A 25,993-nucleotide genomic window follows, 5' to 3' on the forward strand; every position below is an offset into this window, starting at 1 on the left:
AAGTACTACAGGTACAAAAATCAATCCACAATTTGCAGAGATTAGTTGCTAGAAAACAAACACCTCAGGATAAATTACCAACCATAGTTGTTTTCTTCTTCTGAAGTGCTAAGGCCTAAGAGGCCTGTCAGATCATCTCTATTCAGTGTTTGAAAGCAAGCCCTCATCAATGGAGCTAACAAAAGCCAAAAGAAACATCAATATCATTCAAATAAGAACATCAGTTGATAGCAAATATGAATATCAATACTATAAATATATAAAATGATCTTTTAGGATAGACACTGTGACATCAACCATGTTCTCCATTGCTCTATCACCTGTAAAAAATACATTTATATTATTACTATAGAAATGTTACATTTACTTCTGGTTGGCAACAAACTGATTACTGAATTAACCTCCATTGGAACCCACAAAATGCCAATGATTTATTTTTTAAATATTTTCCTAAATCTGAATGGATGTCGAGTAGCCAGGGCTCATAGACCTAATACATATCACTGTTTTAGTCTTTCACTGACCTAGTGTGGTAATTTTATGACCCAAACAAATGAATAAAAAACCTGCTTATACACAAATAGTATTATTTCCACTCCATCTTAGTGAGCATGCAGCCATCTCAACCCTTGTGCATGTAGATATGTAATAAAAATTACATGGTCTTGTGTCAGAACACTATTCCCTGAGTTTTACTGTATCCGAATGTCCAAACGAAGTCAAAGTCAAGTCAAGTCAAGTCAAATTTATTTATATAGCCCTTAGTTACGGGAAAGTCTCAAAGGGCTTCACATATGTACCAGATCATATACACAACATCCCCTGATGTTAATCCCCAGGAGTGCAAGGAAAAACAAAAAAAAAACATCTGGGGAAAAGTGAGAAACCTTGAGAAGGGACCACAGATGGGGGGAATCCCCCTTCCAGGATGATCAGGCTGCAATGGATGCCGAGTGGGCTACACTGAACACACATTATAGTACTATACAGTGTTTGTTAAAGTGATGTGAAAGTTAATCAAATGAGCTGCTGCAGGAAGATGACATCGGTGAAGTGAGCAGGTGGCCAATGGTCAATGTAGAAATCTCCATAGCAGCGCCTCCGAGGATGTGGTCAGCCTCCAATCTTGTAGCAGTCAGTTGCTGTTGGATCGAAACATCAACCACCAATTCATGTCGTCATCACCTAATTCCCAAGCCTGGAAAAAGGGGGGAAAAAAAGAATAGAAGTGGCAGTAAAGAGCCCAGAACAAAGAGTTCAACTAAATTCAGAATCATACAAAAAAGTCTTAAGTCGTGTTTTAAACATTTCTTACTGAGGTCGTGCCTCTAATATCGACGGGTAGGGCATTCCAAAGCATCGGTGCCCAAATAGAAAACTCTCTAGAGCCTGCGAACTTCTTTTTGGCTCTCGGATCACAATTTTGTGACCGAAGGTTTCGGATTGGACCATATGGTATCACTAAGTCGACAAGATAGGAAGGTGCTAAGCCGTGCAGTATTTTGCAGGTAAGTAGCAAAACCTTGAAATCACATCTCAAGTGGACTGGGAGCCAATGCAAATTGGCTAATATCGGAGTAATATTATCGAACTTTCTCGTCCTTGTCAAGAGTCTTGCTGCGGCATTTTGGACTAACTGCAGACTTTTAATACTAGACATGGCAAGACCAGAGAGCAAACATTACAATAATCGAGGCGAGACATAACAAACGCGTTGATATTATATATTTATATATATATATATATATAATATTTCTGCATCACTATTCGACAGAATTGGATGAATTTTAGCAATATTACGGAGATGTAAAAATGCGGTTCTAGTCATATTCTTAATGTGCATTTGAAAAGACAGATTTGGGTCGAATATAACACCAACATTTTTTGTTGAATCACTTTGGGTAATAGTACAATTATCGAGCCTCAGAGTGGTGTTATTAAATAGAAATGACTAGCAGGGCCAATAATCAGCATCTCGGTTTTATCGGAGTTAAAAAGCAAAAAATTGAGAGACATCCATTGTTTAATCTCGGCAAGGCACGCCTCTAAATTCCAGCAATTAGCCGGGTTTGTTATCTCGAGCGGCATATATAATTGGGTATCGTCAGCATAACAATGAAAACTAATGTTACATTTATGTATAATATCACCAAGCGGAAGCATATAGATGCTAAATAATAGGGCTCCTAGTACGGATCCCTGCGGGACTCCACATGTAACTTTACAAAAAACTCAGAAGTGGCATTGCCATGAATTACACGGTGCGTCCTTCCTGAGAGGTAAGAATTAAACCAAGAACGTGCTGAGCCTGAGACACCAACACATCCTTCAAGGCGTTCTAATAGTATGTTATGATTGACGGTGTCAAAAGCAGCACTGAGGTCAAGTAAAAGTAGTATTGATGAGGTGTCGGAGTCCATAGCTAGGAGAAGATCATTGGCCACTTCAGCAAGAGCAGTCTCAGTAGAGTGATGGGCTTTAAATCCTGACTGAAGAATTTCAAATCAATTCTTAGCAGCCATATAGTCATTAAGCTGTTGCGCTGCAACTTTTTCGAGAATTTTTGCAATAAACAGGAAATTTGAAACTGGCCTATAATTACTAAGGTTCTCTGGATCAAGGTTGATCGCGTAAGCAGAGGTCGAATAACAGCGGTCTTAAAAGATGCTGGTACAGTGCCCAAGGTGAGTGATAAGTTAATGATATTTAAGACGGAGGATCCTAGGGTTGTAAACAATTCTTTGATGAGTTTACCAGGGAGCGGCTCAAGCACGCAAGTTGCCTGTTTTGCCGCACCAACTCATTTTTTAGGCTTTCAAGAGATACTATTTTAAAAAGAGTTCGGGTTCTCAGACAGTTATCAGCCATAATACCCCTGCTAGCATCAGTATTCGCGGAATTCCACAGGGTTTTAGGAGCGGTGTCCTCAATCTCGTCCCGAATGCGCTCAATCTTTTGCATAAAGAATTGCATAAAGTCATGGTCTGAATGGGAGGAGCTATTGGAGGTTGGCAGCTGCCACTGTATAAAATAAATATTTAGGATTGTTTTTATTGAGAACAATTAATCTGGAAAAGTAATTAGTTTTGGCTAAGGCAAGTGCTTCTTTGTATATTAGTAAGCTATCACACCATGCCTGATAGAAGTTTAGTTTCAAGTTTAGTCGCACGCCATTTGCGATCAAGCTTCCTACATGATTGTTTAAGTGAGCGGGTTTCCTCAGTAAACCACGGAGTAGGCCGTTTAGGATCAGTTTTAGGACTAATGGTGCTACGGATTCAAGCGCATTTAAATGAGCAGCATTAAAATCATTTGTGAGATTGTCAATTGAACCAATATAGCTCGGAAACTAAACAGTTGCCAGGGGCAGTAGCTCAGACAGCGCAGCGGTGGTTGAAGAACTAATATTTCGGCTGCTAAAACTTTGATTGTGGTCAGGACAATGGTAATGAGCCTGCACTTCAAATTTTATAAAGTAATGGTCAGACATAACAGTAGTATACGGTAATACCATGGCAGTGAGGCTGTAGATCGCATAATGAGCACTTCAAATGTTTTATGTGTGTTAGCGATTGTTTTGACTTAAATGCTCGCCGAGCCTGCAGATATGATTGTATCTTATAATGTTTGGTATCATTCGAATCTGGGAAACTCAGTTTTCTAACCATATATAACATGCCCAGGACTGCTTTGAAGTTGTTCAGTATGTAGTGAATGTCCCGCGTGCACGACGCCTTCGGCCCACGGGTGGCCGATGGAACTTTAATGGGTTATGAGGGCGCACAACATGTGAACTAACGAAGTTTGCAGCCGAGGCCTCATTTAGCGGTAAAAAAAGTATCAGGTTTTAACCAGGTCTCACAAAGCCCAATCATTTTAAGTTTATGGTCTCTTATGAGGTAATTAACTAACAGGGCTTTCAAAGAGAGTGATCTAATATTAAACAGACCTAGTTACAGTAAAATAGGTTTATCCGGATAATTTCCCATAACAGGATTCCTAATCATAATATTAATAAGATTGCATTCCCTGGGTCCTGTATTGTACCTCAAACAACTACAAGCGCGGCGGGAGGGTACGACTGTTGGAATATGGTAGTTATTTGTAGTCTCTCGAGTACTATTATTATCATATTGCACCACCTCAGTAGAAACAGTATCGCTATGTGATGCAGGAATATGTGGTGTGTCCAAACAAAAAAAAAGTCCTATATGGTTTATATGGCAAGCATCATATCATCCGTATATAAATTGAGTAGGATTAGCAGTATATGTCACATACACTATCGACGTGATTATGGCCCATTTCTTACCAGAAAGAACCCATAAATCATATAGGGGATTTAAGAAAATCTTATGTGAATATTATGAGTTCAATATACATTTCATATATGATAAAAATAAGTATTCAATAAAACACATACATGAATGTCATAAGAACATAGTAACATTTATATAGGAAATCATTTCATATATTCAAATAGTAAACAATTAATATTTAATATTTATATTTTATAAATATTTTAGGCAATTTGAATATGGTTTTAATATGTTCTACATATGTTTTATAAATGCTATCTAAACTGTTTCATATATGACACAAATATTCATTTAAATTCATATATACATTTTATAAGAACATATTCAAGTTATATAGGAAATCACTTCATTTCATATATTCATCTAGTAAATCACTTATAAGTATTCTAGGCCATTTGAATTTGTTTTTAATATGTTCTCCACATACTTTTATACATGCAATCTAAAATGTTTCATATATGATGCAAATAAGTATTCAATAAAACATATACATGAATTTTATAAGAACATATTAAAGTTTATATAAGAATTCACTTCATTTCATATATTCATCTAGTATATCACTTATAAATCAATCAATCAATCAATCTTTATTCCAGACTCAGAAGAGGTCCATAAAATAACATAAAAGTGACAGACAAAGAATAAGTGAGACAACTACAATCCATACAAGCATTCTCTCCAGTACCTCCAGAGCAGAGGTATACCTAACACTACTCCACTCAGGTCTTACAAGAAAACGTATTATTTCATTTTGTGAGACTATAAGTCTCATTAAAAATGTATATACAAGCTTTCTTATGACAGCATTCAATGTTGTTTCATTGTTCTGCACAAACAGCAGACTAGCACTTGTCCCACGAGGAACCTTCAAAAACAGCCTTAGAGCATCGTTGTATGCAACCTGCAGCTTCCTAAATTTCGAGTTCGTGTAGACACTACAGGGAGGCGGTATAAAGTGGCATAGTGGGCTTTGAATAATGCAATTTTCACCTCATCTGTACACATTCCAAATTTCATACTAGTAAATGTGCTTGTGCATACAGTTTTCGATACTGCCTTTGAATGTCATCATCGTCAGAGAGATCATTCCTGATGATGTGACCAAGGTACTTCACTTTATGCACCACCGAAAGTTCCCCTCCAGACAGGTCAAACTTAAGTACCATTGACTTACGCTGCTCACTAGGCCTTACAACCATTACTACACTCTTTTTAGTATTGAACTTGATATCAAATTGCTCCCCGTATTCAGAACAAATCTTGAGCAACTGCTGAAGGCCAGCAGAGTAGGGCGACATGATGACCAGATCATCTGCATAAAGTACATGATTTAACAACATATCCCCCGCCATGCAGCCTGTCTTACAGTTATTTAACCTTTGAGATAAATCGTCCATGTACAAATTAAAAAGCATGGGTGACAAAAGCCCACCCTGTCTTACCCCATTGGTTACTTGGAAGGGATCTGACATCACAGTTCGCCATTTAACCTGCACTGTTTGATGCGTACCAAAACTGTAGAACCCGGATTAAATAGGGACGGACTCTTCGTTGTTGCAATTTTGTAAAAAGCTTGCCATGGTTAATGCAATCAAATGCCTTAGATGCATCCAAGAAGCACAGAAACATAGTGGAGTTCTAACCTCTGTACTTGCTTACTGGCTCCTTCAGGGCATAGATACACATTTCAGTTCCGTGTTTCCTTTTAAAGCCAAACTGCTCATCAGAAGTGACAAGATAATGCTGAAGTCTCTCGAGCATGATTATCTCCATAACTTAAGAGATCACACTAGCCAAAGCAATAGGCCTATAGTTGTCAATACTGGAGATTTTCCCAGTTTTATCCTTGACCACGGGTACAAGTAGGACAGACAGCATCGAGCTGGGCATAAAAGCCATGCATTAGCATTGCAGTGAAACATAAAGCAAGTAATGCTACAACCCTGTTGTAAATGAAGGTAAAGGAGGCTCTTCTATTTTCACACGTCGTTTGATGGCGATATCACCGAACACACTCTTCCTCATGAACTCTCACGAGAGACAATTGCGAGACTGAATTACCGTAAATCCCCAACAAATGTGCAAACACAAATTTAGCATCATTATATGATATATCCCCTCCTTTTGTGTTATTTCATCCATCCATCCATTATCTGTACCGCTTCTCCTCACAAGGGTCGCGGGGCGTGCTGGAGCCTATCCCAGCTGTCTTTGGGCAGTAGGCGGGGGACACCCTGAACAGGTTGCCAGCCAATCGCAGGGCACACAGAGACAAACATCCGCACTCACAATCACACCTAGGGGCAATTTAGAGTATCCAATCAACTTACCATGCATGTTTTTGGAATGTGGGAGGAAACCGGAGTGCCCGGAGAAAACCCACGCAGGCACGGGGAGAACATGCAAACTCCACACAGGGAGGCCGGAGCCGGGATCGAACCCACGACCTCTGAACTGTGAGGCGGACGTGCTAACCAGTCGACCACCGTGCCGCCTGTTTTATACATGCAATCTAAAATATTTCATATATGACACAAATAAGTATTCAATAAAACACATACATAATTTTTATAAGAACATATTAAAGTTTATATAGAAAAACACTTCAACACAAAATAACATGTTTTAGTGTATAAATTGTGTTTATAGTTAAAAACATGAATCAAGTGACATTTGGCACTATAGTGGCATAGCAATCAGATCACAACATGCAACACAATTATGTCTCAGTAATCATAAATAATCTCATCTGATTAAGATTTATTAATCACAATTTTTAAAGTGGAAGTCAACCCCCATTTTTTTTTTTTACAATAATATGTTGTATGTGCCTCCACTATTCCAAACCCTGCATTCTGATTAATACTTTGTTTGTGGAATATGAGTTTAGCAGCAGAATTCAGCTGTACTTATCCATCTCAGCGGATGGCCATTTTGCCACTCACTGTCGACTAAAAATGACATCACAGTTGTTAAGGGCTGAGTTAACGACCAATTACAGCTTAGCTTCAGAAAACCGGTGAGCCGTGATTGGTCATGATGTGAGCCTTGTACAACTGTGATATGTTATCAGTTGACAGCAAGTGGCGAAATGGCCACCCCCTGAGATCGATACAAACAGGTGGATTTCACAAACGCAACATCAGGCAGAATACCGTGTTTGGATTGGTTGGGCTGTATAGAACGTATTATTATAACGATTTTGGGGGGGTTCACTTCCCCTTTGAACAAATTTACCAACAGATGGCACTGCAGAATAATTTTAAAAAATAATAAAATATTTCCAACAGGATAACTGTCCATTGTAATGAAATAAAACAATAACCAGTGCAAAAAAACAGAACAACTAAAAAAACAGGACAAAAGTTCTATAAAGCAATGCTACGAAGGATTTAACAAAATGACGTGCTTTTCGATGTCAATTTGGCTGTATTCATATCAATTACATAAAACTTGCTAAGGGTGTGTATTTCGACCTGCCAACAATAGGAGTAGTCATCAATCTCTGGTTACACCTAAACAAAAGTAAAATCAAAAGAATAACAAAAAAATAAAAACAAAGAATCAATCACCAGTGACGAAATGTTTCTAATTGATCATGACTGAAACCCACGTACTGATGTTGGTTTGGGAGATATGTGGATGTGATTCTTGAACAAAAGTGGCCTCATATTCACTTTAAGCTTCAGCACTCTGTGACCTTACCCAAAATGAGGGTGTTCACAGCAGCAGAAACTATATATGCATGCATTGTGGTCTATATTAACCTGACGAGTGATCGTCGATGTTCACTACTTTTCCAAGTGCATTGTGGGTAAGTGAGTGCCCTACATTTATGCACATTCGGACAGAGCATAAAAGTGGGCAAAATGTGGTGTTGGTTAGGGCTTCTAATGTTATTACAGGTTTGTGCTACACCCTTCTTGAATTTTTTTTCTTTTTGGGTACACTTGGAAGGTGTTCATGAGTGTTATGGGATACAAGCAGATGATAGCAAAGAACCCCGTCAACAGAATGCATGCCTTGGTTCGTGTTGCTAACTGAGTCCATATTTACTCCCCACGCTGGATCACAAGCACCTTCATGGTTTGGTCTGAATGATCCTCATATTCTTCCTCCATGTTAAAAGAAACAAACAAATGCATAGAGATTTTACAGTTTAAGTCAGGTATGAGGGTGGTCCAATATGTTTCAGTTAATCTCGTCAGTCAGTTGTTTCAGCAAATACATAATTCTCGCATCTACATTTAACATGATCTAACTGAATAGAGAGGAGAGGAAAGAGTGTGAGAGTATCAATCATGTCATTTCACAACATACCAAGAAATACAGGAAAAGCTCTTTTTGCCTTTGCGCAATGTCAATGAAACGACAGATGATGGTATCCCTTTTTCCCCATCAATGCTTGGTGACTGCTGGGAGACATATTAGTAAAAAAAAAAAACAACAACAAAAAAACACAGTGGAAGTCAGAGATTTACATGTTTTGAAACAAACAAAGTCAAACCAAACATTTTTTTTACAAGAATATGTTATATGCAGGCCCAGTAGTTCAAACAAGGCATTCTGATTAATATTGAATTTGTGGAATCAGAGTTAATCCACCCGTTTTTAGCCATTGTCATTGTCACTTCTGTCAACTGAAAATGACATAAATGCTCAGGGCTCAGGTAACGACCAATCACAGCTCATATGTTTTCTGGAGCTGAGCCATGATTGGTCGTTATTTGGGCCCTGGGCAACTGTGGCGTCATTTTCTGCCCCTGAGATAGATAAAAATGGGTTGATTTTGCTGCTTAAGTCATATTCCACAAACGCAATATTAATCAGGATACCCTTTTTCAGCTAGTGGGCCTGCATAGAACACATTCTTGATAAAAAATGTTTGGGTTGACTTCCACTTTAAAATTTCATTTAATACTGTTAAAAGAAGTGTGCATGACAAAGCAGTTGTATACAAAGTATTTCATGTTTAAGTCACTTAAATCATAAATAGCACATAAAAAACATACCTAATTTATTGTGTCTAAATGATGACCCATCTTGAAAACAGCAGCTCCGCACTGTTTAAACAACACAATTAAGATGAGTGAATCACATAGCGATCACAAAGTCTAAGTAAACAAAGGAGTGTTTCTTTGTGGGAAAACAAACTAAAATGTCTCACCTGAGCCTCGGTGAATAACGCAGGCCACCTGTCTTACACAAAGATGACTGGCTGGTCTGTGTCCGACTCCGAAATGTCCTAAAGGTGCAAGAAAAATCAAAATGTACACAGGCAAGTTTTTGTCTCAAATAGCCGTTAAGTTAAATGATGCTATTGCGTCACAGGTTACGTTAGCTTCCACCATAGGCTGAATGCCTACTATCGTCACAGCTAAGTACAATAATGAGCGATTTAGCTCTTAATTTTGACAAAGTGAGGTTAGCGAGATGCGAGGAAAGAACAATGCTTTCCTGTCAACTCAAATGTGTTTAGCTGCTGCTATTGCTAACTTGCTACGTCGCTGATCGTTCGAACACCAACACGCGTGGCCAATTTAAACATTCGGGAAGGACACATGGCAAAGATGCACACCAAATACAACTTTCTATTCATGCATTAGAGAAAGCAATATGTGAAACTGTAATCTTCCCTTACCTTCTGTACGGCACACTGCAAGTGTGAGCAGACCAGGCTAACATTTTGTCAACAACCTGGAAAACATTCACATTCCACCCACACGCGTGTCGATTGGGTGACGTAGCCATGGTTTTGTCGTCCCAGCGAATCAATTTTCTGGGAATAATACAATACTATACAATATGTAGCACATTTCCCAACAGCTACAGCTGTAACAAAGCACTTTCCATACAACAACAAAATAACCATAATAGCAAATTTAAAAAAAACACTACATGGGCCAGTCTACTGAATTGGTTCAAATTTAGAGTTGGAAAATGTGTGAAATTTGTATTTTATTTCAGAAAAACTTTGACTGTATTCATGTTGCAGTTGCACCATATCTACGTGGCACATATATAGTAAAAGTACAGTAAATTTTCAAATAGTATTTTCTGGCTTTTCCCTAATATCTTGCCTGTCCTAAAATTTGTCACAACCGAAACACACAATTACAGAAGACTAAAAATAATTCTACTAGCCGATTCATATTTTTTTCCATTCTTCCCTCTACTGAGTAATTTTATAAATTAATATATAGGGCTTTGACATCGAAATCAATCCAAATGAATTTTAAAAATAATTCAATATTACTTTTTCCGAAATAAACCAAAATGTATATGCTATTTTTCATTGTAAAATGTAGAAAGTTGATCATATTGACTTCAAAAGTCATCATTAATTAAAACAAGCATACCCTTAAACAATCATTATCAAAAATTGTTGGTTGATAATTCAATACATTTTATTTTTGTTAAAACATCTGTTTTTTCGGTAATGACTGGAAAGTGTTGCTATGTTACTGTTGCTGCTGTTGCAGTAATACTTTGTGTGAGGGTAGCATTGTAATCACTAGTTTTGCTATATTTTAACGTGTATTATAACGAATGAAACTTTATTATTTCTTATTTATTTTTATAAAACTGTGGTTTCACCTTCCAAATGCAAATTTAATTGGAATGACAAACATTTTTCATAAAATAGTTTATAATATATTACTAAATAGGCAAGGTCTGAACATTTCATTGTTTTTTAAAGTTTGATTTTCATTGTGGGACACCAATTTCAACCAATTCGGTAAAATGGCTCATATACAACAAACACCAGAAAACAGCCGAAAATTGTCAGTCTCAGGTCGGATCGAAAGCCAAAGAATAGAAATGTGTCTTCAAACGGGTTTTGAAAGTGCACAGAGAGGGGCTTTGCCTAACATTCAATGGAAGGTCATTCCAAAGGGAGGGACCAGCAACAGAGATGGCTCGATCCCCTCTGAGGCTCCGCTAGCAGCGCAGCGCCTGGTACGCAGACCTGAGGCTGCGGGATGGTGCGTAGGAGTGGAGGTATGAGAGGTATGCCGGGGCGAGGCCAATGACTTATAAACAAATAGAAGAATCTGAAGTTGAACCCTAAAATGCACTGGGAGCCAGTGAACGGAGAACAAAATTGGTGTTATGTGCTCCATCTTCCGAGCTCCAGTTAGGAGGCGAGCAGCAGCATTTTGGACCAACTCGAGACGTTTGAGAGGGAACTGCCCGACGCCAAAATATACTGTAATCTAGCCAAGATGTAACAAAGGCATAGATGACTGTTTCTAAGTGCTGACGAGAAAGGAGGGTCTTTACCTTAGCCAGCTGTCTAAGATAAAAGAAGCTGGACGGTACAACAGCACTGACTTGCTGGTCCAATTTAAGGTCACTGTCCAATTTGAAACCCAAGTTTGAGACTGTTGGCTTTAGATTTGAAGCCAAGGGGCCCAGGTCAACACGGTGGGATGTAGAAGAGCCGCTGGGACCGAACATCATAACTTCTGTTTTCTTTTTGTTGAAATGTAAGACATTTGTGACATCCAGGCTTTGATGTCCTCTAGACTGGACAAAAGTGGTCTTAAGATGAAAGCCTCTTTTTTGCTCAGTGGGACAAAGATTTGACAGTCATCCGCATAGCAGTGGAAGGAAATACTGTGTTTTCGAAGGATGAAACCCAGGGGCAGCAAATACGAGAATAGCAGGGGCACCAAAATAGAACCCTGTGGAACACCATACGATAAAGGGGCAGAACAAGACTCAGAGGAACCGAGGCTAACAGAAAAAGTCCTGCCAGCCAAATAAGATTCAAACCACTCAAGAGCGCTTTCACTAATGGTGCTGCAAATGAGCCAAAAGAATACTGTGGTCCATCATATTGAATGCTGCAGTCAAATCCAACAAAACGAGACATACATCGTCTCCAGTGTCATTTGCCAGGAGGATATCATTAAAACACGTAACAGGGCTGACTGTGCTTTGCATCATCTTGAAGCCTGACTGGAAAACCTCCATGACATTATGTTAATCAAGAAATATTTTAACTGTGAGTGCACCACTCTTTCCAGAATTTCATAATGATTGAACGCTGGATTAAGTTGGCTTGTTTGTTTAATGTGGATCGATATGATGCTTCGTTGCAGAAGGAACCCTCGATCGTGTGTCAGGGAGTTATGAGCTTTAAGCATCTTCCAGTCCTGCTTGAAGATGAAAATGACTTCCCAGCCCTGATTTGCACACGCTGGTTGTGCGCAAAGGTTCAGGAGCAGAAGTCCCATTAACCAGGTCAAATAAATATTCAGGCAGTTATTTTGCAAATATTTAATTTCATTGTTCAATGAAATAGTGCTCTTTTTCCCCACTGTATTTTTCAATTCAGGCATTTTTGTTTGCTAAATGGATAATTCAAGTTCAGCTTTTTAATTAATCTGAAAGAGACCCTTCAACTCTGTGCTTGTTTGTGTTTGCAGTCCTTAGTGTTTTCTTTTTTGTGGAAACCGGGTCGAAGTGGCTCTTTGAGTGTAAACGGTTGCCGACCCCTGTTCTAGAGAGTGACAATACGCTGATTGAACTGCTGTCATTTGAGGGCATTGATATATAAAGATCTGTGTCATCTGCATAACTGTGATAGCCAACATTGGTGTTCTGAAGCATTTGACACAAAGGTAAGATATACAGACTGAACAGAAGGGGCCCAAGCACTGACCCTTGGGAACCCCACATCATGGCCATCCGATCTGATTCAAAACTTCCAATGGTCACAAAGTAACTCGTTTCCTCTAAGTAAGACCTAAACCAGTTTAGAACTGTTCCATTTAATCGTACCCAAATTTCCAATCTGTTCAATGGTATGTTATGATCAATTGTATAAATGCTGCACTGAGTTCCAATAAGACTAGCACACACACCAATCTTATGGTGTTCAATCTCATGTCATTCAGTACTCTGTTAAGAGCTGTTTCTGTACTGTGATGAAGTTGGAATTCTGATTGGGATTTATCAAAAAGTCTGTTTGAGTTCAAGAATTTTCTGAGTCGATTAAAAACTACTTTCTCCACAATCTTTGATAAGAAGGGAAGATTTGAGATGGGTCTATAATTTACGAACAAAGACTCATCCAGTGTTCTCTTTTTTACAAGGGTCTTGATGGCAGCTACTTTCTTTATAAAATGTATGACTGATGTTATTGAGTAAGACATATATGGCATATATGATTCTAAAATATATGAATTTCATGCAATTTGTATATGAATGTTTTTCAGCACATAAGATCCACATATAATTCAGTTGAAACTGATCATTTTCATATGCTGTTTTATTAAGACTTTTTGTATGGGATGTACGGCTCTTATCTAAATAAAAAACTATGTGTGTTGTCAGAGTCTATCATACCGCTAGTTAACTCTAGCCTTACAGACTCCATACCCATTCTTACAGGCTCGCTAATCGCCTGTAACCCGACCTGCTCTGATGTGAACTGTCATGGAAGGCTCAAACAGTAATCTATATTTCGAGAAAGAGTGATGACACCTTCCCAGTTAGGGTGAAGGCCGTCCACCTTAAGCAGGTCGGGCCGGCCCCTGAGAGAAGGCCAATTATCTACAAACTGCAGACCCTGCTCACTACAAAAGCTAGCCAGCCACCGGTTAAGCGAGAATAATCTGCTAACCTCTCATCATTGCCTCTCGCAGGCAAGGGGCCAGAGACAAATTACTCAATGACGACTCATCTTTCTAGCGAGATCACAAGTCCTAGCTATGTTCTTCTTTGTGATCTCTGATTGCCTCATCCTAGTATCAACGAAAAAATGATGTTTACTCAAAATTGCCACAAAGCACTTGGAAAAGTAGTGAGCATCGATGGTCACTCAACAGGTTAATATAAACCACAATGCATTGTGAGCAAGAACATGACATAGTACAAGCGCAAATACAAGTAGATGCCGTATGCGGAAGCAAAATAAAATACGAGAAGAAGCCTTATCCATTATGAGCGTTATTGGTCATATGTCTACTTTTGTCAAGTTTGGTGAAAAAGGTTGCTATAAGGACATACGTCGCCACATTGGAGGCAGTTGCTTGGGGGGGACTTTGATGTTACTTTGGGGGCATGTCGGCTGGATCTTCATCTCATAGCAAAGTATGTTGCTATGTGTATATATATATATATATATATATATATATATATATATATATATATATATATATATATATATATATATATATGTATAAATATATATATATATATACATATATATATATATATATATATATATATATATATATATATAAATAAATATATATATATATACGTATATATATATATATATATATATATATATATATAAATATATATATATATATATATATATATATATATATATATATGTATATATATAAATATGTATATATATATATATATTTTATATATTATATTTTTTATATTTTATATATTTTATATATATATAATATATTTGTCTGTCAACTGAAAATGACATCACAACTGCTCATAACGACCAATCACTGCTGTATTTATATATATAATATATTATGGGGGGGACTTCCGGGCAGCGCCATGTAAGAACACGTTTTGGCTGAGCTCTTAGCTGGAAGCTTGATTTATGTAAATATCTACCAGTCTGACCGCATATGAGTGTTACGGGGCGGTTTGTGACCACCCGGTGCTGACTTTACGAACGTTTGGCGTTCTGCCTTCGCTGTTAAGCTTCGTTTGATGATGAATACTCGCCAAGCCAAGGCTAGCACAGATGCTAACGCCGCGCCACCTGATGGGCAGGGCGCTATCCTCTTAGCGATTGCTAGCTTGAGGACGGAGCTGCTCGACAAGGCTGAGGTTCAGTCTGCTGAGTTTCGGACTCAGGTGGACAGCCTCAGGGCAGAAATTAAACAATTTTATGATGACGCCACTGCAAAGATCGAATCCGTGGAAACACGTTTTGTGGTGCTGGAGGCTACTGCCAGCAGCCAGTCGGATGGTATTGCTGCAATGGAGCGTGAGCTGGCTGAAGTAAAAAGGGAGCTTGCGGCTCAAAAGGCTCGGAACGAAGACATGGAGGCTCGGTCGCGCCGTTTCAACTTGCGTAAAACTGGAATAAAGGAGGGAAAAGAGGACGGGAAGCGACTCACCGAGTTTATGTCTCAGTGCCTGCGGGAAACATATGACCTTCCCAAAATGCCCATCTTGGATATTGCCCACCGCATTCTACGGAAGAAAAGTGAGAACGGACAACCGAGAGCTTTCGTCGTCAGATTCCACTATTTCCAAGAAAGGGAGGCTATCTTGAAGAAAGCAAGGGAGGGGATAACGGCGACAAACAGAGATGGCGATTGTATTCGAGTGCAACAGGACTTCACGCTGGCGGTGGCTAAACAACGGGCCAAATTCAACAAGGTCCGGGGCTTGCTCAGATCATGTGAGAGTGTTCCGATTTCGGCTTGTGATATCCTGCAGAACGGAGAATAACAATGCCGGATGATAAACATGCAAGTTACAAGGATCCCGCGGAAGCCAAAGACTTTATACGTAAGACACTTAAATCAAAGTAGTGGTGGCGGCGCCCCACTAGACAGCGGTGTCTTATTGCGTGACCCAGCGTTACTCGGACTTTGATAGACTGGAACTCGATGGACTGTACAAGGGATCAACGTTTCGTATGTATCTCTCTTTTCTCTAATCTTGGGTTTTGTTCCCTGATAGCAACTATAGGTGTGTATGCTTACTGCAAAAGGGGGGCGGGGAATACGCCTGTTAATTAAAGAACGCTAATGAGAGGTATGTCATACATAAATAATTCATTCTCTGAGTGTTCTTGTTATTCGGCCGGGAACTGTCCATGTTTTACTTGAACAAGGGTCTATTGTAGGTAGCAATCTCTCTGTTTCCATTGAGGTCCATTGGGCTTAGTCGACCATTAGATATGCCATATCTGATAGCGAAAGTGTCATGCTGAGGGGATTTTTTATTTTATTTTTTATTTATTTATTTTTTTATTTTTTTTATTTTATTATTATTATCACTACTATTATTGTTTCTTTCTTCTTTCATTCTTTATTATAATGTGGGGTTTCGTCAGCTGAACTACTGGTGTTCTTTTTATTTATTTATCTGTTAATTACTTTTAATGTGTATGTGTGTGTATATGTATATATATCCACGTGTGTGTATGTATGTTGCTGTTGTTTTTGCTATTAATTATTACTGTCATTATTATTTACTTTTCATCCCTGATGTATTGATGGCGTTTCGAATTCACTTCCGTAACGAGGGCGCTTTAGTTTGGGGGGGGTGTTCACACGCACAATATATAAGATGGGGGTTGTTTGTTTGCGGTTAGACTGGTTATTATTGTCTTTGTTTTGGATACGACACGGTTCTAGCAAGGCTTGGCCCCAAAGGGTAAGCTTTGAGTATGTTTTTGTCAAACGGGCAATGTCGAAATGGTATTTCTGCAGTCTCTCATTGGCAGAGGGGCCGGCAAAGGGGGTTTGTTGTTGTGATTTGTGTTCTGTGTTGTTTTCTTCTTTGTTTTCTGTCAATTTTTTGGGTGTTACATAGTCAATGTAGAACTTTAATGCTTGCTGAAGTACTCTATACATATGCTCCCTCCTGCCGGAGGTAATATTATTTTGCTTTTTGCCACAGTATGGCTGTACCGGACCCTGGTAGATTCGCAGCTACTACAAAATTGGTGACCTGGAATGTAAAGGGGATTAACCATCCAGTGAAATGCAGCAGAGTGTTTGCGCATCTATCAAAGTTGAAAGCTGGTATAGCCTTTTTGACTGAGACACATTTGCTTGATAAGAATCACGCTATGCTGAGGAGAGGTGGTTTTTCACAGATCTTTCACTCTAAATTCAATGCTAAGTTCCGCGGTACGGCTATTGCTATCCATAAAGATGTACATTTTGTGCATTTGAAAGTGATATCTGACAGTGATGGCCGATATATTATTGTACAAGGACACTTGTTTAATCTGTCGGTAATATTAGCATGTGTGTACGCTCCGAACTGGGACAATCCAAAATTCTTTAGCGAGCTGTTCTCTCGATTGCCAGATATAAACAACCATAGTCTGATTTTGGGAGGTGATCTGAATACCGTCCTATGCCCCCAGCGCGACAGATCGAGTACAACCCCAGGAATAAAGACTAAGTCGGCAGAGACCATTGAGGCTTTTCTCCAGGCGTATGGAGTAATTGACAAGACATGACATGAGATACCTGCATCCAGCGTCGAGACAATTTAGTTTTTTTTCAGCTGTACATCAGTCTTACAGCAGGATTGACTATTTCCTTCTAGACAAGAGGCTCCTCTCACTACTAAGGTCTAGCTATTATGAGAGCATTGTACTTTCGGATCATGGCCTGGCTACGATGACAATGAGTTTTCCCAATAATGAAATCCCACAACGGCGGCTGGATTCACGTCTACTGGCAGATGAGGGGATTGTCGATTTTGTTAACTCCCAAATTGACTTTTTTGTAGAAATGAACGAACAGCCAGACATAAGCCGAAGTACCTTTTGGGAAGCTATGAAAGCGTATTTACGAGGTCAGATAATTGCTTACAGCTCTGGCCAGTGTAAGAAACGGTCAGCATGCCTAAATGAATTGAGGTCTCTGATAAAAGATGTTGACTGTAGACATTCAGCCTCGCCATCTGCTGACCTGTACAAGGAGAGAGTCACATTGCAGTCGGAGTTCGATGTCCTGTCCACGGGGGCAGCGGAAGAACGTTGTCTTAAATCGCATCAGGAATTCTACGAACACGGGGAACGCGCTAGCAAACTGCTTTGCCACCAGTTAAGACAATCTGCCAAGGCGGGACTTATAGCAGAAATTAATACTTCAGGTGGACTAGTCACTGATCAAAAAAGTATAAACACTCAGTTTAAGAGGTTTTATGAGGAACTTTACACCTCTGAGAAAAGCGATGATGCGCTGATGGCAGACTTTTTTCAAAAGCTTGTGTTGCCAACCCTAAGCAATCAGGATATGTCCGGACTGGAGCAGGACATTTCTTTGGCTGAAATTGAATCAGCTATCAAGAAAACGATGAGTGGTAAGGCCCCGGGGCCTGACGGCTTTCCGGCTGAGTTCTTTAAGACATTTTCCTTTAAGATAGTTCCTATTTTGCAAAGTGTATATGTCGAAGCATTGAAACGGGGGTCATTGCCTCCCACAATGACCCAGGCCATAATCAAAGTTCTTCTTAAAAAAGGGAAGGACCCTCGGAAGTGTGAATCGTATCGGCCAATAAATTTACTCTGCTGCGATTATAAGATTTTAACAAAGGCTTTAGCCTGCAGGCTGCAGTCTGTTGTACATACAGTGGTGCACCCAGACCAAAGTGGCTTCATTTCGGGGCGTCAGCTCTCTGGTAATGTTCGTAGGCTGCTTAATATTATATATTCTCATGGAGCTCTTCCCACTGCAGAGGTCATACTATCCCTCGATGCTCAAAAGGCGTTTGACCGCGTCGAGTACGACTTTCTTTTTCTAACTTTGGAAAAATTTGGTTTTGGTCCCGTGTTTCGAGCTTGGATTAAGGTCCTATATGCTTCACCACGGGCTGCAGTTCGTACCAACAAGATGATTTCCGGTTTCTTCCACATAGAGAGGGGTACTAGACAGGGATGCGGTTTGAGCCCCTTCCTATTCGATCTTGCCATTGCACCACTGGCCGTTGCTTTGAGGGCCGACGCAGGCCTTACAGGGATAGATAAGTGGGATCAAAACACATAACGTATCACTTTACGCGGACGACCTAATTTTATACTTGTCAGACCCCTCTGTGTCCATTCCAAAAGCACTCGGGATTATTTCAAATTTTGGCAAATTTTCAGGTTACAAAATTAACCTCCCCAAGAGCTCACTATTCCCGGTTAATGACTTGGCTCGTCAGATGTCGTTTGATGCTTATCCCTGGAAGGTCTCACCCGACTCTTACACATATTTGGGAATAACTGTGACGTGTAGGTATGCCGATTTATTTAAACAAACTTTAAAACAGCTTTGGATAAGGCTAAACAGGATCTTGTGCGTTGGTCAGCACTGCCACTCTCGTTGGCTGGCAGAATCAATTCAGTCAAGATGATGATTATGCCCAGGTTCCTGTTCCTGTTTCAAACGGTGCCTGTATTTGTCCCCAAATCCTTCTTTAGGGAGCTGGATAAATCAATTTCTACCTTCATCTGGAATAAAACCACACCACGGATCAGGAAGGCTTTTTTAGAGAGACAGAGGGAGGATGGAGGGCTAGCGCTCCCAAATGCAATATTATTGGGTGGTAAACGTCCATAAGTTGATGTCTTGGATAACGGCGTCGTATGACGATGGCAGCACGGTATGGGTCGAGATGGAGCAACGCTCCACCTATCCTGAGTTGTTGTCATCATTGGTGTGTGCTCCACTACCACTTAGTAAAAAGCACTTCAGGAATAATCTTGTGGTGAGTGGCTCACTCCGTGTTTGGGCATAGTTCAGGACACACTTTAACTGTAGACAGGCCTCACCCTCTCTTCCGATTGTGTCAAATGCACTCTTTCCCCCCTCGCTCATAGACGCTACGTTCAAATTGTGGGCCAGGAAGGGGCTGAAGCGAGTAAAAGATCTATTCAGAGAAAGGGTGTTTATGTCCTTTGAACAGCTGGTGAGCGATTACGGCATTCTTCGCTCACACTTCTTCAGATATTTACAGGTGTGCACCTTTGTCAAGAAATATTTTACTTTTGCATTACTTCGCCCAGATGGATGGCTGGATGAGTGGATGGAGGGGGATCCAAGTCAGAGTGGCATGGTGAGCAAATTATATAGCAATAGACAAAAGCTTGCATCCCCATTGCTGGCTCGTATCAGGGAATCCTGGTGTAACGACATTGGAATTGAAATCCCCGATAATCTTTGGCATCTGGCAATTAAGAGAATACACTCGTCATCTTTCTGTATCAGATATGGGGTACTTCAATTTAAGGTTTTCCATCGATTACATTGATCTAGAAGCAGACTTGCTGAGATCTACCCTGATGTCGACCCGACTTGCGCCAGGTGTCATCAGGCCCCAGCCACTCTCGGCCATATGTTCTGGTCATGCCCATGTCTTTCGCACTTTTGGCTTTCAGTTTTTGAGACCTTTTCTTTTATGTGCGGCAAAGACGTTAGTCCTGATCCTTTGGTTGCAATATTCGGCGTGGTCTCCAACAGAGTAACTGTGTCTGTCGCTCAATCTGATGCCGTGGCTTTCTCCTCTCTGTTGGCCCGACGCCTTATCTTGTTCAATTGGAAGTCGTCTGTTAGTCCATCGCATCGACGTTGGCTTAGGGATGTGATGGCGCATTTGCAACTCGAAAAACTGATCTATGAAGCAGAAAAGATCTCAGTTGGACAATATTAATGGCATAGGGAAGCCTGCATTCAAAAGACGAACTGGCTCTACAGAGGAAATGAGCGTCCATCCCACGCTACAATTTGACAGTCCCTCTGCATGCAAGTACTGCGGCACATCACATGTGTGGGGAAAGGAACACTTCCCAGTTTATGGCAAGAATTTGTAACACCTGTGATACTGCTAATCATTTTGCAAAGATGTGCAACAAAGCTAAGAGAAGGGATAGCAAGCTCAACGCAGTGGAGGGATTGAATGTCAACAGAGAAAGCACGGTGCCGGAAACGAATGTTGTATATGCTGCAGAGAGCATTGGAGCAAGTGAGGACAAGAAGAAAAAAATGGTTTGTCAATCTTTGGTTCAATGGAAAATTACAGCAATGCCAGATTGACTCAGGAGCCACATGCAACGTTATGAGTCTCAGAGACCAAAGGAGACTGGCTCCAAGAGATAATCTCAGGCAGAGCAATACCATGCTCAAGATTTATTCAGACCAAAGGCTGCCATCACTCGGGACTCTGACCATGTATTATGTGGTGCGGGGCCACAAATACAAATTGGAATTCGAGGTCGTGAACACTCGGCAGTTGCCATTGCTGTCTGGCTCTGTGTCGGAGGAGATGGGACTAATACGCTTCACCATTCCAGAGGAGCTCAGAGTGGAGGAGCTCAACGTGCTGAACAACAGCATTGACAAGCCTCTCTCCAGAAATGCTGTCATTGCAGCCTATAAGGACGTCTTCATGGGGTCGGTGGAGGCACTTCCTAGAGAAGTCCGTTTTGAACTGGATCCTGCAGTTCGGCCAATCCAGTGTGCACCACGGAATGTCCCTGTTGCTGTGAAGGCTCAGCTGGACAGATATGAGGAAGAGGGCCACATCACGTCTGTCAGTGAGCCCACAGACTGGATCAGCAACATGGTCATTGTCAAAAGGCCGGAGAAGCTGCGCATATGCTTACAGCCGCACCATCTTAACGGTCACATTACATAATGCCCACATTGGAGGATGTGCTTTACAAGCTACCGAAAGCATAAGTTTTCACATTAGTGGATGCAAGAGATGCTTTTCTTCAGTGTAAGTTGGATGATGTCAGTACTTTCATGACCACCTTCTGGACACCCACCCTGGGGCCGGAAGAGGTGGCTCAAACTTTCATTTGGCATGTCTGTGGCTCCAGAGGTCTACCATAGAAAGCAACATGAATTGTTGGCAGGACTCGATGGTGTGGAACCTATAGCAGACGACATCCTGGTTGCTGGCTGTGGTAACAATGAGGAGGAAGCGAGCAGAGACCATGGTGCAAAGCTGATAGCTCTGCTTGACCGCTGTCGACAAGTCAAGCTGCGGCTGAGTGTCAGGAAGTTTAAGTTCAAGGTATCGGAAGTGCACTTTCATGGCCACATACTCTCAGCTGTGGGTCTCAAGGTTGACCCAGAAAAAGTCAGGGCTGTTTTGGAGATGCCAGCCCCAGTGGATGTTAAGGGTGTGCAAAGGTTTGTCGGATTCGCCACGTACCTGGCCAAGTTTCCTCCGCAGCTATCAGAAGTATGTGAACCTCTAAGGAGACTCGCTGACAAAGACACTATGTGGCACTGGCTGCCGAAGCACGAAGCAGCTGTCAAGGAGATTAAGCGACTTGTTACAATGGTGTTGCGATACTATGATGTCACAAAACCAGTCACGGTGCAGAGTGACTCGAGTCAGCACGGGCTCGGGTGCTGTCTGATGCAGGATGGACAGCCTGTTGCGTTCGCTTCAAGGGCACTCACACCCACTGAACAAAATTATGCACAAATAGAGAAGGAGTGTCTCAGCATAGTTTTTGCCTGTCCGCGTTTTCATCATTATCTGTATGGCAGAGATAGGATCACAGCGGAAACGGATCATAAGCCTCTCATACCAATATTCAGCAAGCCTCTTCTTTAATGCTCCCAAACGCTTACAAAGCATGCTACTCGCTCTTCAAAGTTATAACCTGCATGTTATCTACAAACCGGGACCTGAAATGTATGTGAGTGACATGCTTAGCAGAGCTGTTGCCCCACACTCACATCGCAGCTCTCTGCATGCGGAGCACATGGTCTGTAGCATGGTAGGTGAGCAACAGGCAATTGAACAAATAAACATGTCGGACTATCTCAACGTCACTGACAGAAGACTGCCGCAAATACAACAACACACTGAAGAAGACGGACAGTTGCAAGCTGTGAAGGCAATCGTTCTGAATGGCTGGCCAGCCATTAAGGACAAAACCGAGCTGACAGTAAGAGAATACTGGCCTATCAAAGACGAGCTAAGTGTGCAAAATGGAGTGTTGTTCAGGGGGCAGAGAGTGGTGATCCCCAACTCGATGCGGGCGGAAATGCTTGCCAGAATTCATTGCAGTCACATCGGAGGCGATGCCTGTTACAGACAAGCACGGGAGGCTTTATACTGGCCTGGAATGCAGGGGGACATTAAGGACTTTGTTAGTAAATGCACAACATGCAACGAGTATACGGTGGAGCAACAGAAGGAGACAATACTGAGTCACGAATTGCCCACACGCCCATGGCAAATCGTGAGCATGGACTTGTTCCAACACAGTGGGAAAGACTTTTTGATGCTGGTTGACCACTACTCTGACTTTTGGGAAATTTATATTTTGCCAGACCTCAGTGAGGAGACAACAATAAAACGTTGCAAGGCGCAGTTTGCTAGATATGGCCAGCCTGATAGGTTCATCACTGACAATGGGCCTCAGTTTGCTTGCGCTCAATTCCGTCGGTTTTCTGTCGAGTGGGAGTTTGAGCATGTAACATCATCACCAAGGCATCGGGAAGGCAGAGGCAGAGGCAGAGGCAGCAGTTAAAATTGCAAAGAATCTATGCAAAAAGTCACTTCGGGAAGGTAGAGATGCCTGGAAAGCAATTTTGCAATGGCGAAACATGCCTACAGAGGGGATGGACAGCGGTCCAGCACAGCGGTTGATGGCACGACGTTTAAAGTCAGCTCTGCCAGTGGCTCCGGCCCTTCTCGTGTCACAGGTTATCACAGATCTGGTAGACAAACCGCGCCACAGGAGACAAGTCTCTAAAATGATCTATGACAGGACTGCAAAGGACTTGCCTGAACTGGCAGTGGGTGAGGCGATTCGGATGAAACCACTGCCTGGTGATCGGACTGGCATTTGGCGGAGGGGAGTGTGTCTGCGGAGGGTGGCTCCTCGGTCCTATCTGGTAGAGGTTGAGAATGCTCTCTATCGTCGCAACCAAGTGGACCTGCGTGTTGCGGAGCCACTGCAATCACAACATCCCATGGCTTGTGCCGAGGGGTTGGCATCTGACAGCGACGGGGTTCAGACACGAGAGGCCTTGTCCGAGGCTGAAGTCACACGCTCACCTTCGCCCCAGCCTAGTTCGGGCTTGTCACGGATCCCGCACACAGCAACGGTCCCAGCATCGTCATCATCAACACCCCGGTTCCATGCCATCTCACGTTACGGCCGGGAGATACGGCCTCCCAGCAGACTGAACTTGCATTGCTAGATAGGGAATGTTTGGGGGTTCAAGTTCGAACTGGAAAGTGGGGGTTGACAAGGCATGGAGTAGGGCGTAATCGCGTCTTCCGTTTTCATTGGCTATAATGACATGTTTAACTGTCCGTTTGGTTCTGTTAAAAAAAATAATAATAATAATAAATAAATAAATATATTAAAAAATATATTTTAAAAAAGGGAGTTAGGTATTTAAAGCTGTGTTTCAAGAAAAGGGAGATGTTATAGGTGGTATTGCAGTACCACCGTGTGGAGATTGAGTGTCATTGCACTTTGTCACATGGATGTTCCCCCAGTTGTGAGCCGAGTCAGCCTGATGACGCCAATACACGAGTTGCTGCATTAAACCGACAACACGGAAGTTATTCTCGTCTCCATGTGTTATTAATCGCACCATACATCCAACATATACCTGCCACAAAAACAAGCCCAGACATCTGTCTGTGGCCATTGACAAGCATGCATACAGGTATGGCTGCTTGATATCCAAAGTGCACCAACCATTTTCCCGTAACTTGAAGGTGACAAGTTTCACTTGATTTTGGAGGCATTGATTTCATGGCTCAGACCGGCCCACTTTAGTTTACGTTTTAATGAAGTTATACTCAATGTTACCCTTATTAGTGTATCAACCTAAAATACCTTACCATTCCCTCCATTGATTTATCATTTTGTATTACATCAAAAATCAAAATTACAATTTAATGTGCTGACAAGATCACAATCAATGTTTATTTGAAGTATGAGAACATAAATAGTTGAAATGGACGCAAATAGACCAGTAGGCAAGTGTACATAACGTCGGATAAGGCACTGAACACTTAAAAAGCATTGAAAAGTTTTTCTTGAGACCTCTAGAACCCCTTTACCCCTGGACAGCAGTAAACAACAATTCATAAAGTGTCATCTGCGGTTTGAATCTTGCGCCATCTCATCTTTGGGTTTTTCCAGAGCTGTGATGTCACCATAGCCAAACAATTTAGTGGCTACTGTGGTATGCGGTTGTGTGCTCTTCCTGTTCAGTCCAGGTGCTTTAGCATTTACAGGGGAAGTCAACCCAACAATTTTCTTTACATTAATTTGTTCTATACAGGCCCACTAGTCGAAACATGACATTTTGATTAATATTTGCGTTTGTGGAATATGAGTTAAGCAGCAAGCAGCACTCATTTTTGTCCATCTCAGGGGGCTCAGATAATGACTAATCATGGCTCAGCTGTTTTTGTTAGAATCTAAATTCGTGTTTGTGTGTGCACCTTGAATTGCATTGCCCTAACATCTTCTATTGGTCATGTCACCCCCCAGGCTATTCTATCCAACTGCTTTTGGTGGTGTTGTTGCAGTGACTCCAGACCAGTTCAAGATGAACGGCTTCTCGAATTAGTTTTGGGGATGGGGCCAACTTGTGGGATAGGTAAAAAGAACTGGCATGGAGTTGTCAATTCAGATGTGTCTGACTTCTAATCATTGTCTTTGGCTACGCTCACCGCGCAATCTCATCAGTTTTCTCTTTCAACATTCCACGACAGTATTTCTTTTTTTTTTTTTTTCCCAGAGCTAACGTCTGTCATCCTGACAGCTTTTCAGTGTGTGCGTCTCCATAGGCTCTTTGAGGATGTTACATTGACAACCCAAATTTGGACGTTGTTTTGTGGGTTATTCATTTGACCCCAAATTTGATTCAAATGAATAACCCACTTAATAACACAGCACACAATTTCAATGGGTGACAGGTCTGGAGTGCTGGCAGGCCAGTCGAGTA

The 25,993-nt window shown here is 41.2% G+C and overlaps 1 long non-coding RNA gene across 1 annotated transcript; it reads right to left on the reverse strand.

The window, feature by feature from the left end:
• Positions 1-7,012: 7,012 nt before the first annotated feature.
• On the reverse strand, positions 7,013-10,130 carry LOC147141590 (uncharacterized). The gene is made up of 5 exons (XR_015088175.1): positions 9,964-10,130; positions 9,490-9,567; positions 9,335-9,385; positions 8,643-8,737; positions 7,013-8,437 (listed from the first exon to the last, which is right to left on the reverse strand). It is a non-coding gene; the product is annotated as an uncharacterized LOC147141590 (long non-coding RNA).
• Between the last annotated feature and the right edge of the window lie 15,863 nt (positions 10,131-25,993).

This window comes from Filicampus tigris, chromosome 9, assembly GCF_054856515.1.
Source record: "Filicampus tigris isolate MCC_2025a chromosome 9, RoL_Ftig_1.0, whole genome shotgun sequence".
Taxonomy (NCBI): domain Eukaryota; kingdom Metazoa; phylum Chordata; class Actinopteri; order Syngnathiformes; family Syngnathidae; genus Filicampus; species Filicampus tigris.